This window comes from Ochotona princeps, chromosome 23 (genome assembly GCF_030435755.1).
Source record: "Ochotona princeps isolate mOchPri1 chromosome 23, mOchPri1.hap1, whole genome shotgun sequence".
Lineage (NCBI taxonomy): Eukaryota > Metazoa > Chordata > Mammalia > Lagomorpha > Ochotonidae > Ochotona > Ochotona princeps.
In genome coordinates this window covers 2,190,830-2,209,781 of record NC_080854.1, presented here as the reverse complement: position 1 = coordinate 2,209,781, position 18,952 = coordinate 2,190,830, and the positions used below count along the sequence as shown (strand labels likewise).

The following is an 18,952-nucleotide window of genomic DNA, read 5'->3' as shown; positions in this document are numbered from 1 at the left end:
GCCCCAGCTCCAGTGGCTGCTCCCTTCCTGGTGAATACTATTTGATGTTAATAAATGCATTGTAGTACAACTTTAAAAAATGAGAAATATATATCATGTTTGATATTTTCTTTTGAAGATCTTAGTGAAACAATTATTTTGCATATTTGATCCATAGTTGTCTTGCTTAGCCATGGTTCTTCTAGGGCTTTTTCGCCCTCTGCTCTTTGGTACCACCCAAGCTGGTTGCTTAGTCCCTCTGATATCGCTCTTCTCCTTGCTCCATGTTGCCTTCTCACTTTTCTCACTTGGCCCATTCTGTTGTCCTCCTCTCTTCTCTATTGATTCCTTTTTTTTTTTTTGGCTTGCCAGATGATCCTTCATTGAGACAGTTTCTCTTCTTAGCTAGCTGGGCACTCCACAGCACCACTATTGATGTCATCTATGATGTTGTGCAGGTGGCGGCCATCCACGTTACAGCTCATTGACTGGGCAGTCCCCAGATTCTCTTTGATGGTTCCAGAAAGTTTTCTGGCTAAGGATCAGTGGCGTATCTGCTGTCGATGTTGACAATTTCATCAAATGTGATGTTCTCACTGTGTTTGATGTTCTTCTGCTTCTTGTGGTCCCTGGATGGCTCCTTGAAGGCCTTGATGATCAGGACAGAGGCCAACAGCACCACCTCAATCTGCTCTTGTCAGATCTGGATGGTCATCTTCACTGTGATCTGTAGGCCCTTCCAGTCCCTGGTGACCTTGGCAATGTCATCACCCAACTTCTTTGGAGACAGACCCAGGGGACCAGTCTTGGGGGCCAGGCGGACGTGGTACCCACCTTGCCACCTGTGTACTGCAGGCACACTAATTTAATTGCATTGGGGTCAAACTTGGGTGGCATGGTGGAGGCGCCTGGTGTTGGATGAATCTGGATTCTGGATGAACTAAGAAAGTTGCACTGCGGCGTCCTCTCAGGCAAAAACCAAAAGTACTTATCCTTACACCCACGCACCACTCATTTTCTGCCCTCCCCTGGCTTTACAGCACCCTTTCATTTTCTGCTTATATTACTCAGGGCAGTTCTCTTATTAGTTCATATTTGGAGAAAGAGATCTGCTGCAGCCAATCTGGTTTCTGTCGGCTTTTAGATCAAGTGATTTATGAGCTGAAGTGAAGTGCTTTTTTTTTTTTTTTTTTTTTTTGGCCTTTTAAAAAAGATATAATCTGTCTTCTTGCACTGTGAGTCTGTAAGATGGCTGTTTGGATGGCAGTGCCTGGAAGAGACAGAGGCAGGGACAGGGAAAACTGGAGGGTTTGCTGAATTAATCTTTTAAATGTGCATTGAATCTCATGAAGCCAAAGTTGCGATTTTTCTGAGATTCCAGCAATGAAGCCACTCCCTTCACTCCCTCTTTCTCTCAAATTCTAAGGCATAGCCTACACCCATTGCACTTCTGATTGACTATACAGCCTCTGACGTCATGCGTAGTCCAGGTCTGTGGGATTGATCCAACCTGACGCACACAGGAAAAGCCTGTGAAACTTCTGTTCTCTGGCCCTGCCATAGCTTCATTGCTGGTTCTGTTCCCAAAAAGACGCAGGTGGCTCAGGAGGTGCTGCCCTGTGAGCTCCCTTCCCTGAAGGAGCCTGTGCTGGGCATCCAACTCCTCAAGCTGGAAGCAGTGAGTGTGTATCAGCATCTCCTCAGGCCCCAGGGTGGGAGGGGCACAGTAGAGGGACCTTGGGTTCCTCACTCTGCATCACTGCTTTTGAAGAAAACCCTTTCATAGTGTCTGGTGACATCAGAGCTACAGCCAGGAGCCCCAGGTTGCACTCAGAAATACAAGGATTGTAAGCTTCTTTCTGGACTCAGGAGATAAGCTTTCTCTGGTCCTTATCTAGTTCCAGCCTTGGCTTCCAGCCCTCTCATACACCGACCATCAGAGTTGCTTGTGAGTCCTCTAATTAGTTCAGATAGACAGAGACTAATAAAAGTCAGCTAGTTGATAATCCCCCAGCTTGTACCTTACTGATCAGGCTTCACGTTTGGCTTTTCAGATAGACAGAGAGACACTGATATAGAAATTGGAACACCTAGGTAAAAGGTCAACTAACCTATACTTGCTCAGCCTGTAAATATAGGTCAGGCTCCCTATTTGCTTCACCTGGACTTTATTAGGAAGGATGCAGAGTTAAATTCTTCCTCATTCGCTGGGTTGTTGGGGATTTCCCTGCTCACCTGCCTAAAACTTTTCTATTCTTTAATTGCTAAAATGCAAAGTTCTGCAAAACTGTGGCTTAATCACTACATACTGCAAAGTTTAGATTGTGGCTTAAGATTCTACCCCCACCCAAAAAAAAAAAAAAACTTTTTGAATTTATGACTGTTAATGCTAAACAAGATACAACTGCATAGAAATGTTGATACTAAGTTTGTACTCAGCTGTTATATATGATGGATGTTAAAGTTGATTGTTTCATTGTTCCTGTGCCTCACTGATTTAGGTTAAACTCAAAAACATGTTGTGTTGGGAGGAAAAAAAAGGGTTTATAGCAGCCGGTTGTGTATATATTAAAATTGAGAGATGTCAAGGAAGTAGTTGCAGGATGTGGTTATGAGCTTGCATTTTCTAACTTACTGGTCACTCAATGCCATGTTAATTAATTTCATGATGTTGTTCATGTTGATGTTTCTTCCTGCTGTTGAAGTTGTATAGTGATGTTTGGCCTTGTGGTCAAATGCGGAGTGAGTGAATCACCGGATGCAAGATCTTCCTCTATGTCTCTCCTCCTCTCTGTATATCTGACTTTCCAATAAAAGTAAACATAAATCATAAACAAAAATGAAATGATTGATGCACTGTGGTTTTTCTCAGCCTTGGCTACTAGGGAGTAAAACATTGAGAATGGCCCAGGTAAATGTTAGGATAGTGTTTTTGAGAAACTGGGCCCTTTCATTTTGCACACAGAAGTTGGTTTATTCAGAGGATTATTTGTACCAACCAAGAATCTTTCCAAAGATAAAATTCTGGTGGCCTTGAGCACTTACAAATTTGTGAGTGTATTTGTTCCTGATTTCATAAGTTATTTCAGGGAATAAGGGCAATGGTCCAAGTCTGCTGCTAAAAAGCCTAATAAAAATTGGGTTTGACTAGTTTAAAAAATATTATTTGTGCTCAATATCTGGAACAAGCATCTTTTTAAAATTATTTAATTTTTATTGAAAAATCATATATACAGAGAGGAGGAGGAGAGAAACAGAGGAAGATCTTGTGTTCATTGTTTCACTCCCCAAGTGACTGAAAAGGCCTGGGTTGTGTCAATCCAAACCCAGGAGCTCGGAGCCTCTTCTTGGTCCTCCACATGGGTGCAGGGTACCAAGGCTTTAGGCTCTCTTCAACTGCTTTCCCAGGCCACAGGCAGGGAGTTGAATGGGAAGCAAGGTTGCTCAGATTAGAACTGACACCTACATGGGATCATGGCTCGTGTAAGTGGAGTATTTCAGATGCAAGGATACTGCACTCTGCACCCAGATAATTTCTTAAAGGGGACAAAACTCCAGAAAGAGCTGACACTTGCTCTCCCTTAGCATTAACCTGCACCTGTGTATAGAGATTGAGTCTTGACCCTGAGGCCTCTACTAACTGGAGATGATGAAATAATTGTTTTGTGATAAGTTGTTGGTAATACATTTGTATTAAACAAACATAACACATCTGGTGTTAAAGAAAATCTCAGAGCCCACGATCTTCATTTGTTTTTTTTTTTTTTTTAATTTTTTTTAATTTCTTTTTTTTTAATAAAGCAAACATTTATTAAACAATAATAAAAACATTCGATCAGATTACAAAACCTGAGCAAGAAAAACAAACGGCACATGCTTAACTGTAGTTGACATTCAAATAAAATTTACATTCCCAAAATATTATACAGTAATTAGAAAATACCAGCCAAAGTAATATTAGGATACTTTTACGTGCGATCTCAACAAATTTGAACAGAAGCAAATTTTAACAAAGGTAAATTTTACAGTGAAACATAGCAGTAAATTAAGGATCTTAACATGTTTATTTTACTGCTATTTGACACTATGATACAAAAATAAGAGGATTTACTTGACATTTTTAATAAATATCTCATGGGCTGTTGAGTGCCTTACTGGTGAAAAGATTTAACTGGCTAATCTCATCAATCCATTTTATACATTTAGTAAGCATCATCTCTGCCCTACATAACTCTTAATGCAATTCAGAGCACACAAATGGTTATCATATTAAATACATAATCAACTCGGACTTCTCAACAATGAGGAAATTAGTAAACCATCAAATGGACTGCTTACCATACACTTTCCTCATAATGTGTTTTTAATGTGTGTTTGCAGTAGAGAGCTAAGATTCTGGAGGAGACATCGCAGGCTATGAGGAGTTCCCAGGTCCACACTCTGACTTTTCTGCCTGCTAAGGATTCTCTCCTTAAGTAGTGTCATCCTCCCCCATCCCCACTCTGCCCTCAATGAGAATGAGCCCCAAGGCCTGGGAATAAGGGTAAACTGCTGAGTTTATATCAGACTTTCCAATGAAGGTAAATAAATCTTGAGAGAGAGAGAGAGAGAGAGAGAGAGAGAGAGAGAGAGAGAGAGAGAGAGAATGAGAATAAAATACAGCAGGCAGGGCTTGAGGAGGCATCTGCATGGGAAGTTCATTTCACAAGCAGTGGCAGAATCCACTTTGTCACAGACAGCCCACACCCACTGTTCTTTTGTGATAGCAGTTTTAATATCTTCCTCTCCTTTTTGATGTTATGTACTTGAGCCCATTTTTTTTTCATCTAGCAAGAGATTTATTAATTTTGATTTCTTTTCAAATAATGAATGCTTGTTTTATCTTGAGTATTGCTTGGTATACTTTTTAATCATTTTGTCACTAATTTTTAGTTTGAATTTCCTTTTGCTTCTCCCAGACTTGGCATTTTAAATTTCTGTGACTTGGAGATTAGTACTTAGGTTGCTTATTTGCTTTTTTTTACTGTTGTTGTTTAGGTGTTGAACAGCTTAAGTGAAAAGTTTGATTTCTATATTTTTCTGATGATGGTCTGTTCTTTCAAAATCATTTGTTAATAGAAAGTATAGCTGAAAATAAGTGTGTTTTGGTTGTGATAGAATTATACAATCGAATATTTGTCTTGAATCACAGTAGTTCATTTCTTATGGTTCTTATTAAAATTTAATTTTGATGATGTTTACACAGTTGAGGAGGGTGCATGCACATGTGGACACTGATTATACTGGGAAGGGATGTGAATGCAGGGAAAATGGATGAGACCATTGTTTCCAAATTTTCTTCTTCCTGTGTCTGGGGAATTGGAAAGAAGGAGAGAAGCCACTCTCAGAATCCCCAACACCTCCTAACCCTGGGAATGTTCATTTGATTTTCCAGGGTCCCCAAGATAAGCATGCTCTGAGGTTTCTGTTCAAGTGGATTCATAAAATAGCCTTCCAAGGTCTGTTGGTTGACATAGTCCACTATAAAATCTCCATTTACCCAGATCTTTGCTGTCAATACTTGGCTGGTGTAGCTGTCCAATTTGTTCTGCACTCCTTCACTTGCTATAATAGAAGTCCTCTGCAGGCTCCAATGGACTGCCATATCCCCTAAGTACATCTCAGCGGTCCACTGCTCCATCTTCATCAACTGCGGAGGCTTAGTTCTGACACATGCACGCCAAGGTCAGAGCACAGATCTCACATTTCTCCCCGTGGTTGGAGTCCTTGGTACATCAGTTCAGTGGAAGGGATCCCTAATACAATTTAATCTGAGGTGATCCCAGACTTGAGTCTTGTGTGGATTTGGCCAGTACAGGATCCAGCTCAGTCTGTCACCCACATCAGCCTACACACACATTGGTAGTTGCAGTTGCTGGATCAGGTTTGTCTCTAGTCCCAACTCTTATGCAAACCAATAGATGCTGTGGAGGAATCCAGCCATACCCACCCACAATCAGCCCTCATACACCAGTTGAGAACCACATCCCAATCACAGTGACACGCAGTAACCCCTACTAGGCCTGCCGTTCACCATGGTTCCTCTGTGTGTAGTTGTGTGCAGCAGACTGCAACCTGGGCCAGTGTGTCCTGCTGAGTCCCATGAGTTTCAGAGGGTTCCATGGTCATGTTTAGCTCAGCCATTTACAACTCCCAGCTCTTGAGCAAACCTGTGAAAATTGCACAAATATGTCCTCTACAGAATCTGCTCCTACACCTGGTTCTTTTGCTTGCTTTTCAGTATAATGGCCCAGCCTAACTTTATCTCCCATTTCTATGGAAGTAACTGACAGGTAGTTTAACCAGATATTGTCCCTGACAGGGGACCCAGCTCTACCTTTACTGTGCACCAGTGGTTGGTGGTTGTAGTTCATGTTAACCATCCAGCCCAGTCTCCCATGTGGGTGGGTTCTCTGGTCTGACTGAGAATGATCCTCAATTGCACGCTTCAACTTAGTAGATGTTAGCCCCCTCCTTTACCTGCAAGTACAGTGGCTTTGTCAGTAGAAGTCTTTCAGAAGTCATTGTTCACCTGAAACATATTCTTTCAGTGGTCCTGCTTCCCACATATACCCTTACCCCATTCCCTGAGCAATCCACAGTCCCTGCACTTGAAGGTGCCTGGGTTCCACAGCCTAGTCTTGTGAAGGCCAGTCTACCAGAGGGTGATGTTCTAGCCTGGAACTCTGCCCACCAAATAAGTTCCCAAGCTCCTGGCATGTGTACTGGCCTAGGACCTTGCTTCTGGACAAACATAAGATCCAGGGCCACTCAAAATTCTTCAAACGCAGTCCACTAACAGACCATGCCAGCATGCTAGCCTAGGGCTCTCTCCTCCATTCCTCCACACCTTCTGATACCAAGCACATGAGAAAATCTCCAGGACTGCTCTGTCTGCATGGGCATAATGCACCACAACAGTGCCATCCCTTGTCACTTGCAAACCTGCGCTCCCAGACCCCACAAGTCCAATTCATTAGTTCGAACATTAAGGGTTCCAGGCACCCATCTTATGATTCTAATCATTGAAAATTTAAGAGCAAAATGATAATAGACTTGGTTTCTTCTGAGGTGTCTCTCCCTGGCCAACTCATAACCTCCATCTTTCTGTAACCTCACATTGTATTTTCTTTGTTCTGTGCATTCTTTTCTAAAGAAAACCAGATTGATTTCCTGTACGACTTCACTGTCTGGGTATTATTTGCTGCTAATTGTCTTCTTAAAAAAGTATTGGCTAGTCAGATTTACAAAGAGAAGAGAGCAGATGAAAGATCTTTTAGTCACTGGTTCACTCCCCAAATGGTCATAATGGCCAGACACTAGCCAGTCCAATGCCAGGAGTACAGAGGTTCTTCTAGGTCTCTCTTGCAGGGGCAGGGTTCCAAGAACCTGGACCATCCTCTACTGCTTTCCCGGCAACAAGCTGAGAGCTAGAAGCAAAATGGAACAATTGGGACAGTATCCACCACCCACATGGGATGTCAGCTCATGCAAGACAAGGGCTTTAGTGACTAGGATTCCACACCAGACCCAGCTAATTACCTTCTTTAAAATATTGTTTTACTGTAGAGTCACATCGTGGTCTACCCTTAATGATACAAAATGTAGGGAGATGCATTTCTGTCCATAGCAGTTAGAAGGGACCCAGTGGTCTGTTCTGAAGACAACCACCATCTCTGAGGAGCATGTGGTTTTAAATTAGTGTTATAATTGCTCTTAGTTTCATTTCATTTATTTATTTATGTGCATTTGTTGCGTTTTTAAGACTTACATTTTTATTGTAAAGTCAGACTTACAGAAAGAAGGAGGACAAGGAGAAAGGTTTTTCATTTGCTGGTTCACTCCTCAAGTAGAAACAGTGGCTGGAGCTGAGCTGATGTGAAACCTGACACAAAGTATCAGTAAACTTCTTCCAGGCCTTATATGTGTGTTAGAGTCCCAAGGCTTTGGGCTATCCTCTAATGCTTTCCTTGGCAACAAGCAGGGAGGTGGAGCAGCTAGAATATGAACCAGTGTCTATTGAGACACTAGAACATGAAAGATGAGGACTCTAGGCACTAGGTTACCATACTAGGACCTCTTAGCTTCATTTTGAATATTAACACTGCATACCCATAGGCACAAAAAAAGAAAATCTCTATATTCATATATATATACCATTATGAAAATGATGGATGGTTGTATGCAGGTAATCATATAGCAATCCACAAAAGAAATGAAGTGGAAAGTGTAATCAAAATCAACATATGTGCTCTCCAGTATTTGTAGTTTCTAGGACACAAGCTGAAATTTGAGAACTTTAGGAATGCAAAACCCATACATTATTGTTCTAATGAACAGTCAGCTTGAGGAATGTTTTCCTATGTTTGTTGACACTTTAAATCACTTTTATTGTCAAGTAGGACTTGGGACTATATCAAACATGGAATGATGCATTTCCAAAAGCATAAACCTAAAACCACTATAGCACAATTTTAGGTAATGTTGCCTGTTTCCTTACATTGTGTACTAAATTTAAATCATTCTTAATTCATCTTAAATCAGAGGTGGTTTTACGCTCTTTGGTGAGCAATTCTACTAGTCAATTTTTCAAATTTGTCCTAGGTTTATTTGTCAAGATGCATTGATATTAGTTTAGTGAACTAGGGGTGGCATTCACAAATAGAAAAATCATTCATATTCTAGTTATAAAATTAACAATGAATTATAGTTTAAATATATCCAAAGCTTCCAGAAACACTAATAATGTGGGTCATTCATAGAAGACATATCATTGCATTTAATCTTTTTCTATCAAATGTGTCCTACTTGGGTGACAATTAAAGATGGGTAAATTTGGGCCCGGCGGCGTGGCCTAGTGGCTAAAGTCCTCGCCTTGAAAGCCCCGGGATCCCATATGGGCGCCGGTTCTAATCCTGGCAGCTCCACTTCCCATCCAGCTCCCTGCTTGTGGCCTGGGAAAGCAGTCGAGGACGGCCCAAAGCTTTGGGACCCTGCACCCACGTGGGAGACCTGGAAGAGGTTCCAGGTTCCCGGCATCGGATCGGCGTGCATCGGCCTGTTGCGGCTCACTTGGGGAGTGAATCATCGGACGGAAGATCTTCCTCTCTGTCTCTCCTCCTCTGTGTATATCTGGCTGTAATAAAATGAATAAATCTTTAAAAAAAAAAAAAAGATGGGTAAATTCTTAATATGCAAGCACTCATGCACTCATGAGAGAGTGGAAAGGACACAACAACCCTGCATTCACCAGTTTGCTCCAACCAGGATCCCATGGTCTTCAGTTCCAGGTTTGGCCAGGTCCCACTGGGGAACAAAGAATCCCATTTGGGTCTCCCGTGTAGTATCAGGGTCCGAATTCCTGGCATCATTCACTGCCATTTCAGGGGTAATATTGGAAAGTTGACCAGAAAACAATGACAGGAACAGAAATTGATGCTCTGATAACAGGATATAAGCATTACAACTTGGGGCTCAACCTATTGCTTCTGAATGACAACTTGGTTAGAAAAAATTAGAAAATTTCTATGAGGTTTCTATAAATGGTGTTGATGAGACAGCAAGCAGAGACATATTTGAAGAAAATTCAAGATTTGATCAAGGCAGGGGGACTTGATGTTTTTTTGAACCTAGAATAGGTACTTCCCTCCCCCATCATGACCAGGTCATGTGGAAACTTCAATCCAGGCAATTGAAACTGAGAACAAAGACCTTCACATCCTGCTTACTGCAAGCAGATGATATCTCTGATTTTTCTGTCCTCGGTTGCCTGCTGCCAGAACCATACTCTGGCTGAGTGGTGCTAAGTGGCTTGGGTCCATGGCCTGCTACGGCGATGAGGCTCTTTATTGAGCATGAGGACGCCTAGATCCCATCTTCACCATATGCAGTATCCACTGTGGGTTGATCTATATGGAAGAAGCACATTGCCAGTGACTTAGGACTGGAAGTATTAAAGGTATTAGGGAGACTAAAATGAAAATAGACACGAGACAGCTAAATAGCAACCTATAACCATTTTAAGGTGTATAGAAGTTGGTTTTATATAAACTAAAATTGAAATGTCAATGAAGTAGTCACAGGATGTGGTTAAGAACTTGCATTTTTTTTAACATATTGGTTACTCAAGACCATGTCAATTAATTATATAACATTGTAAAGTGTTGTTGATGTTATGTTGGGGCTTTCAATTGATCGGGATGATACTCTGCCAGCTCTGCCTTCATACCAGAGATTGTCTCCCCAACAAATTGTTGAATTTATTTGGACAATAAGATGCTGGATTCTATGCTTAGTATATGCTTGCAATGAAAGAATCTCAATTGAATTTGAACCACAATACTGCTACAAGGTGGAGAAATCAACCATGGGGGAAAGGTATAGATACGGCTTGGGGAAATCCCAGAGCCTATGAAATCGTGGCACATAATCCAATGTAATTAATTTTTTTAAAGATTTTATTATTATTGGAAAGCTGGATATACAGAGAAGAGGAGAGACAGAGAGGAAGATTTTCCATCCGATGTTTCACTCCCAAAGTGAGCCGCAATGGGCCGGTGAGTGCCAATCCAATGTTGGGAACCTGGAACCTCTTCCAGGTCTCCCACACAGGTGCAGGGTCCCAAAACATTGGGCTGTCCTCAACTGCTTTCCCAGGCCACAAGCAGGGAGCTGGATGGGAAGTGGAGCTGCCAGGATTAGAACCGGCGCACATAGGGGATCCCGGGGCTTTCAAGGCGAGGACTTTTAGCCACTAGGTCACGCCGCCGGGCCCAATGTAATTAATTTTAAAAATCTGTATATAGATATTAGGGAGAAGTTCAGGTAGGACTGGGTTTCCATTCTTTCTCTTTTTCATACTTTGAAATAAAGTATTTTAAAATGTATTTTTATTTGAAAGTTGCAGAGAAAGAAGCCGAGATAGAAAGGAATCTTCCATGTGGTGCTTCACTCGATAAATGTCCTCCTTGTCTGAAAGTGGGCTGGTCCCTGTTCAGAGCTTGGAGCTTCTATTAGTGCTCTGACATAAGTCCAGAGGCCCAATGAATAGACCATCCTTGGCTACTTTCCTAGGCATTAGTAGGGAGCTGCATTGTAAGTAGAGCCGAACTCGAAGGAACACCCATATGGGATGCCAGCACTGAAGGTGGATGCTTAGCCACAGGATGCTGATGCCATCGTTTTGGTGGTTTTTATTTTAGAGGCAAGGACATAGTGCATGGAGACAGGGAATACTCTCAGATGGTGGTTCACTACCCAAATTCTTGTTGCACATTAGACTAAATTAAAATTGGGAGCTAATGATGCAGAAGTGGCAACAGAGCAAACTTAGGACATGATTTGGATACCTGCATTTCAAAAGGACAAAAATCGTCCTCTTGGATTTGGCTGGATCCCATGTGTGCCATTTGTAACATTGGCAGCCAGGCTTCCCACTCAGGTCCCTGCTTGTGACCTGTAAAGTAGTCAAGGACACCCCAAAGCCTTGGGACCCTACCACCCACATGGGAAACTCACAAGAAGCTCCTGTTTTCCCAGCTTTGGATTGTAATGTGATAAAACCATTGACGGCTTGCACCTGTTCATCAGGTTAATTGAGAGCAGACAGCCCCATTAAAGTTAATTTTAGGCATGAAATGCACACCTTGCCCTAGAAATTGTTCCATAGATTCTGCACACCTGGTCTCTTCTGCCTCCTTTTGTGCTACTTAGGTTAACTAACTTTAGGTTCTGATAAGTCCTTTCCTGCTTAAAACTGTACCATGTGGCTCTCAATCTGATCAGAGGATGAGAGCTTAAAAACTCCTGACTTTTGGCAGTAAGTGCGGAAGCGGTGGTGAGAGGCCCCTCCAGAAGCAGCAGAGCCCGAGCTTGACCCTAGAGAGAACAAGCACTCATACCATGACTGAATGGGAACACGTAAAAGAAGACCGAGGATGGCTTTAAGCTTGGGATCCAGAGGAACTAAAAGGATCCAATTGCTGCTAGAGAAGAAGACACTTGGCCTTTCAACCCAATTCTTTCCCAAGGTGCATCATCAAGGAGCTGGATCAGAAGTAGAGCAGCCGGGAGACTCGCAAGATGGCCGACATAGGAGGAAGACTGTGAGGGAGCTCACAGACAGAGAGGGCTAGAACGTGACAAAAGCGTAAGTGGATCAGCACAGAGCTACAGGAAGGAGAACATGAAGTTCCCTGGAGAGTGTGGAGCCAAAAAAATCCACACAACTTGGAAGAACAACCAGAGAAAAACAAAACAAAGGGCAGGGAAGACGGCTTTCCGCTCCTGACCTGCTGAGTCACCTTTGAGTAAAGCCGCTGAGAGCCGCAGTCGAACGGCAGACCTCAGGACCCGCAGACGCTGTGGCCGTGAGGACCTGAAGTCATCAGGACCCACTGGCATCCGCCCACCCTAGTCGCCAAGTCCCACCAGGACCTGCACCTGCCTGCACCCGCCTGCACCCGCCGCAGTCTCCAGGTCCCATCGGGACCCGCCAGGACCTGCCCCCTGCCGCAGTCACCAGGAGACGCACCCGCGGCGAGGGTTCCCACCAGAGGAAGAGGCAGACTGCAAGAACCTGAGGTTTGAGTGAGTTGGGTGGGGACAGTGGTGGGTTGGAGGATCAGGGAGTTGGCCCCCCAGGGGCATGCACAGAGCCTGAACACCCTTGGTGCTCATCTCCCCGCCCGTCCCCCCCAGAGACTCCAGCGTCTAGGGACACAGGGCCAGTGCCTTGAAACTGCCAAAACTGTGTCTGGGAGGTGACGCACAGCGGTCCTGTGCACCGAGGAGAAAGGCAAAAGGCACACTGAATACTCCCCTGTGCCTTTGCGGTCTGGCACTCAGCTGGGCGGTGCTGTCCCACAAGAACCCGAGCACGCCTCTGGGCTGGGCAGTCCCGTGATAGCACTGGGGCGGTAGGTCCCCTGCAAGCGCTGGGGTGGGTGGGCTTGCACAGGAGGTGCGTCCAGAGAGCACCTGGAACACCCCACACCCTATAGTCCTGTGCTTGGGAGACGCACCAGGAGGGCACTGCGGACCTGCGTGCAAGAGGTGTTCCCAGAGAGCACCTGGAACCTCCACGTCCTGCAGTCCCTGGCATTGGGGACACACCGAGAAAACACCTAGAATCCTCTGAGCAATGTGATCCCGCACACAGGGGGCGCACACAGAGAGTGCTTTCACTCCCCCATGCCCTGTGGTAGCATACCTGTAGGGGATGAGCTGAGAGTGCGCTTTGAATCCGCTGGGCCCTGGAAGTGGCGCCCTGAGGTCCAGTGTTCTGGAGACGCACCAAATGTGCCTTGAAAATTCCCACACCCTGCTACTCCACGCCTGCAGACTCCGATCTCTACGGAATGGATAATCAAACAGCACCCAACTATCTGTTGCCTACAAGAGACACATCTAACCAGAAGAGATTCTAAGAAACTGAAAGTGAAAGGTTGGAAACAGATATTTCATGCCAATGGACGAGAAAAAAAGGCTGGGGTAGCTGTCTTAATTTCAGATGATGTGGACTTCAATCTGACACACATCAAAAAGGACAGGGAAGGACATTACATATTGGTGAAGGGACTGATCCATCAGGAAGTAATTACCATTGTGAACATATATGCACCAAATTCAAACACACCTAGCTACGTGAAGCAATTTCTTACGGACTTAAGGGGAGGCATAGATATGCACACAATAATAGTGGGTGATCTTAACACCCCACTAACAACTATAGACAGATCAACAGAACAAAAACTCAACAAAGAAACAACAGAGCTCATGCAAACTTTAGAACAACAGGACTTAGTAGACATCTATAAAACTTTTTATCCTAAGACCACAGATTATACATTTTTTTCAGCAGTGTATGGCACCTTCTCCAGGATCGACCACATGATAGGACACAAAGCAAACCTAAATAACTTCAAAAAGATAGGAATCATACCATGTACCCTCTCAGACCACCAAGGAATGAAACTGGAAATCAGCAATTCAAAAAGCCCCAGGAAATACAGAAACTCTTGGAAGCTGAACAATATGCTATTAAACGAACAATGGATCAGAGAAGAAATTAAAGATGAGATAAAAAAATTTATGGAAACCAATGAAAACTCTGACACAACATTCCAAAATTTGTGGGACACTGCCAAAGCAGTGCTACGGGGTAAACTCATCGCAATTGGAGCTCATGTCAAGGCCCAAGAGAGGCGCCAAATACAGGAACTAAACACACACCTCCAGGAATTGGAAAAGCAGCAGCAGAAGAGCCCCACACACAATAGGAAACAAGAAATCAACAAAACAAGGGAGGAAATTAATCAGATAGAAATAAAAAAAACCATACAAAAAATCAATGAATCAAAAAGCTGGTTTTTTGAGAAGATAAACAAGATAGACACCCCACTGGCCCGACTGACAAAGAAAAAACAAGAGAAGGCAAGAATTAACAGCATCAAAGATGAAAAAGGCAACATAACAACAGACACCGCATCCATTAAGGCCATAATTAGAAATTACTACAAAGCACTGTACTCCAACAAATCAGAAGACCACCAAGAAATGGAAAAGTTCTTAGACTCACACAACCTGCCAAAACTTAGCCCAGAGGCAACAATCAACCTGAACAAACCCATAACTGAAGCAGAGATTGAATCAGTGATTAAAGACCTCCCAACAAAGAAAAGCCCAGGCCCAGACGGCTTCACTCCAGAATTCTACAAAACATTCCGAACAGAACTGACCCCAATCCTCTACAAACTCTTCAAAACAATAGAAAAAGAAGCAACCCTTCCAAACTCATTCTATGAAGCCAACATTACCTTAATCCCAAAACCGGACAGAGAACTAACAGAGAAGGAAAACTACAGACCTATCTCTTTGATGAACATTGATGCTAAGATTCTCAACAAAATCCTAGCCAACAGAATTCAAAAACACATCAGACAGATCATTCATCCAGATCAAGTAGGATTCATCCCTGGAATGCAGGGATGGTTCAACATTCGCAAATCCATAAATGTGATACACCACATCCAAAAACTGAAAAACAAGAATCACATGATAGTATCAATAGATGCAGAAAAAGCTTTTGACAAAATCCAACACCACTTCCTACTAAAAACTCTAACCAAGGTAGGCATAGATGGAAAAATCCACAACATAATTAAAGCCATATATGAAAATCCCAACGCCAGCATCATACTGAATGGAGAAAAACTGGAACCCTTCCCACTGAGATCTGGAACAAGACAGGGATGTCCACTTTCTCCACTACTATTCAACATAGTCCTAGAGGTACTCGCTGAGGCCATAAGACAAGAAAAAGAAATCAGAGGAATCCAAATGGGAAACGAAGAAGTTAAACTCTCACTATACGCAGATGATATGATTCTTTATGTAGAAGAGCCAAGAGACTCAATACAGAAACTGCTAGAACTTGTACGAGAGTTTGGTAGAGTGGCAGGGTACAAAATTAATGAACAAAAATCAACAGCCATAGTGTATGCGAACAGCCCCAAGATGGAAAAAGATTTAACCAACAAGATACCATTCAAAATAACAGAGAAAAGTATGAAATATCTGGGAATAAATCTAACCAAAAATGTAGCAGACTTATTTGAAGAAAACTACAAACTACTTAAAAAAGAAATTAAACAAGACCTCAAAAGATGGAGTAACATCCCATGCTCCTGGATAGGTAAAATCAATATCATTAAAATGTCTATACTACCAAAAGCAATATATACATTCAATGCAATTCCAATCAAATTGCCCAAAACATTCTTTACGGAAGTGGAAACAATGATCCAAAGGTTCATCTGGAAGCACAAAAAACCACGGATAGCTAGAACCATCCTGAAGAATAGGAAGTTAGCAGGGGGAATCACAGTACCGGACCTCTGGACATACTATAGGGCAGTGGTTATCAAAACAGCCTGGTACTGGCACAAAGATAGAGAGGAAGATCAATGTAGCAGAATAGAAACACCAGAAGGGAGCCCAAACAAGTACAGCCAAATAATCTTTGACAAAAAGATAGGCAACAATCCAAGCAAATGGGAAGGTCTGTTCAATAAATGCTGTTGGGACAACTGGTTGATAGCCTGCAGAAACAAAAAGATAGATCCACATCTCTCACCATACACTAAGATCAGATCTAAATGGATAACAGATCTAAACCTACATCTAGAAACCTTCAAACTTTTGGAAGAAAATGTTGGAAATACTCTGCAAGATCTAGGGGTAGGTCCTGACTTCCTAAGACGGACACCAAAAGCAATAGAAATCAAGACCAGAATAAACAAATGGTACCTCATCAAACTAAGAAGCTTCTGTACAGCAAAGGAAACAATCAATAAAGTAAAAAAGCAACCCACAGAATGGGAAAAGATCTTTGCGCATTATATAGGTGATAGAGGGCTAATCTCCAGAATATACAAAGAACTACAAAGCAGCCAAAACACCAAAACAAACAAGCCACTCAAGAAATGGGCATGGGAAATGGGCAGACACTTCACAAAGGAACAAACCCAAATGCCAAATAAACATGAAAAAATGCTCAAGTTCCCTGGCAATAAGGGAAATCCAAATTAAAACATCAATGAGGTACCACCTAATGCCAGTAAGACTGGCCCACATGAATAAAAGCACCAACAACACTTGTTGGTGAGGTTGCAGGGAAAAGTGAACCCTACTCCACTGCTGGTGGGGCTGCAGGATGGTACAGCCTCTATGGAAATCAGTATGGAGAACATTCAAACAACTCAAAATCAACATACCATATGATCCAGCAATAGCACTCCTAGGAATATATCCAGAACACTTGTTTTATGAGAAACCAACATGCACTCCTATGTTCATAGCAGCACAATCAGTAATTGCAAAAACATGGAAGCAGCCAAAATGCCCATCAGCAGAGGATTGGCTAAGAAAGCTATGGTTCATCTACTCCATGGAATACTACTCAGTTATTAAAAAAAAAAAAAATGCAGTTCTTTGTGGCCAAATGGGCCCAACTGGAAACCATAATGCTAAGGGAAATGAGCCAATCCCAAAAGGTTAAATACCACATGTTTGCCTTAATTTAAGATGATATGATGTTATGTATAACATGTTTTGTTATGTATGTTATATGTTGTGTATAAACTAAAATTGAAATGTCAATGAGGTGGTCACAGAAGGTGGTTAAGAACTCGCATTTTTTTCCAGTTCCATGAAGAATGTTTTGGGCAATTTGATTGGGATTGCGTTGAATGTATATATTGCTTTTGGCAGTATAGACATTTTAATGATATTGATTTTACCTATCCAGGAGCATGGGATGTTACTCCATCTTTTGAGGTCTTGTTTAATTTCTTTTTTAAGTAGTTTAAGTAGTTTGTAGTTTGTAGTTTTCTTCAAATAAGTCTGCTACATTTTTGGTTAGATTTATTCCCAGATATTTCATACTTTTCTCTGTTATTTTCATCATTCCACATCATCTTCAGCCAAGCTCTGAGCACTTACAATTCTCTAATTGTTGGGAGCTTCTTCAGCAGCATCTGGAACACTGGTAATGAAAGAGTTTGCTGCAACACTTGTAGTAACTGCTGTGGCTGCCCACGTACAGCAATTGCGTTGGTCAAATGGTCTACACCCTTTTCACATTCACCTTGAGCTAGTAATTCTCCACCAAGATTTCTTTCTTTTTTTTTTTTTTTTTAAGATTTATCATTATTGGAAAGCCGGATATACAGAGAAGAGGAGAGACAGAGAGGAAGATCTTCTATCCGATGTTTCACTCCACAAGTGAGCCGCAATGGGCAGGTGCGCGCCAATCCAATCCTGGGAACGAGGAACCTCTTCCAGGTTTCCCACACCGGTGCAGGGACCCAAAGCTTTGGGCCATTCTTGACTGCTTTCCCAGGCCACAAGCAGGGAGCTGGATGGAAAGTGGAGCTGCTGGGATTTGAACCAGCGCCCATATGGGATCCCGGGGCGTTGAAGGTGGGGACTTTAGCTGCTAGGCCACGCTGCCGGGCCCGCAAGCTTAATTTCTTCAAGAAAGAACTTCTGAACAGCTTCAGCATCTTTAAGGCCAGGTAACTTGGAAAGCCCAGCTCTCTCCTTGGCAAGCTTGTGTTTTTTCATTCTCACAGCCTGTTCTTGAAGTTGGGGTCACTCCTTCTCTTGCAGTCAAATTAAATGCAGTAGCCCATGAAGAGGGCCCTGCAGACTTGAGCAGCGATGACGCTGTTGCGGCCCACCATCGTCCCTCAGCCGCTGAGCACAATGGCAGCTATTGGCTGTGAATCCCCAATGCAGACGCGCCACACAGCATCATCGCCCAGCCAGCCCCGGTGCCCAGGTTCCATATTTACCATGGAATAATGTAACAAAGTAGCCATCAGGGAAATGTAAAGCAAAATCACAATGAAATATCATCTCAACCCTGTTAGAATGGCTATTAATATTTGGTAGAAAGAGTAACAAATGCTGGTGATGTAAAAAATGGGAACTTCCATACAATGTTGATGGGATTATATAACAACTCAGTCACTGTGGGAGACAGTATAAAATTTCTTAGATGATAAGAAGTAAGCTTGCCCTATGATTCAGCAGACCAACTAGTATTTGTTTGTTGTCAATGCTATGCACACATTGTATGAAAGAGACACCTGTAACCATCTTGTTTGTAGTAGGAATGTTCATAATATCCAAATGTGGAATGAATTGAGGTGTCCATCATTAGATGAGTGATTAATGAAAAGATTGTATGTACACTGAACTGTTACTCAGCTGTGAAAAACAAAATTATGTGGCTTGCATCAAAATGGATGTAACTACAGGTCAAGATGTTAAGTAAAATATCCTAAATACAGATATACAAATATGACAGTGTATTATGCAGAGGAGCTGAAAGAATCAGAAGGAACAAAAGCAAAAATGGAAGAAACAA

General features: G+C 42.6%; 2 pseudogenes; both read right to left on the bottom strand.

Annotated features, from left to right (window-relative positions):
- Positions 1–380: 380 nt before the first annotated feature.
- Positions 381–933, bottom strand: LOC131483131 (large ribosomal subunit protein uL11-like; annotated as a pseudogene).
- A 16,548-nt stretch (positions 934–17,481) lies between these two features.
- Positions 17,482–18,263, bottom strand: LOC131483067 (mitochondrial import receptor subunit TOM20 homolog; annotated as a pseudogene).
- Positions 18,264–18,952: the final 689 nt, after the last annotated feature.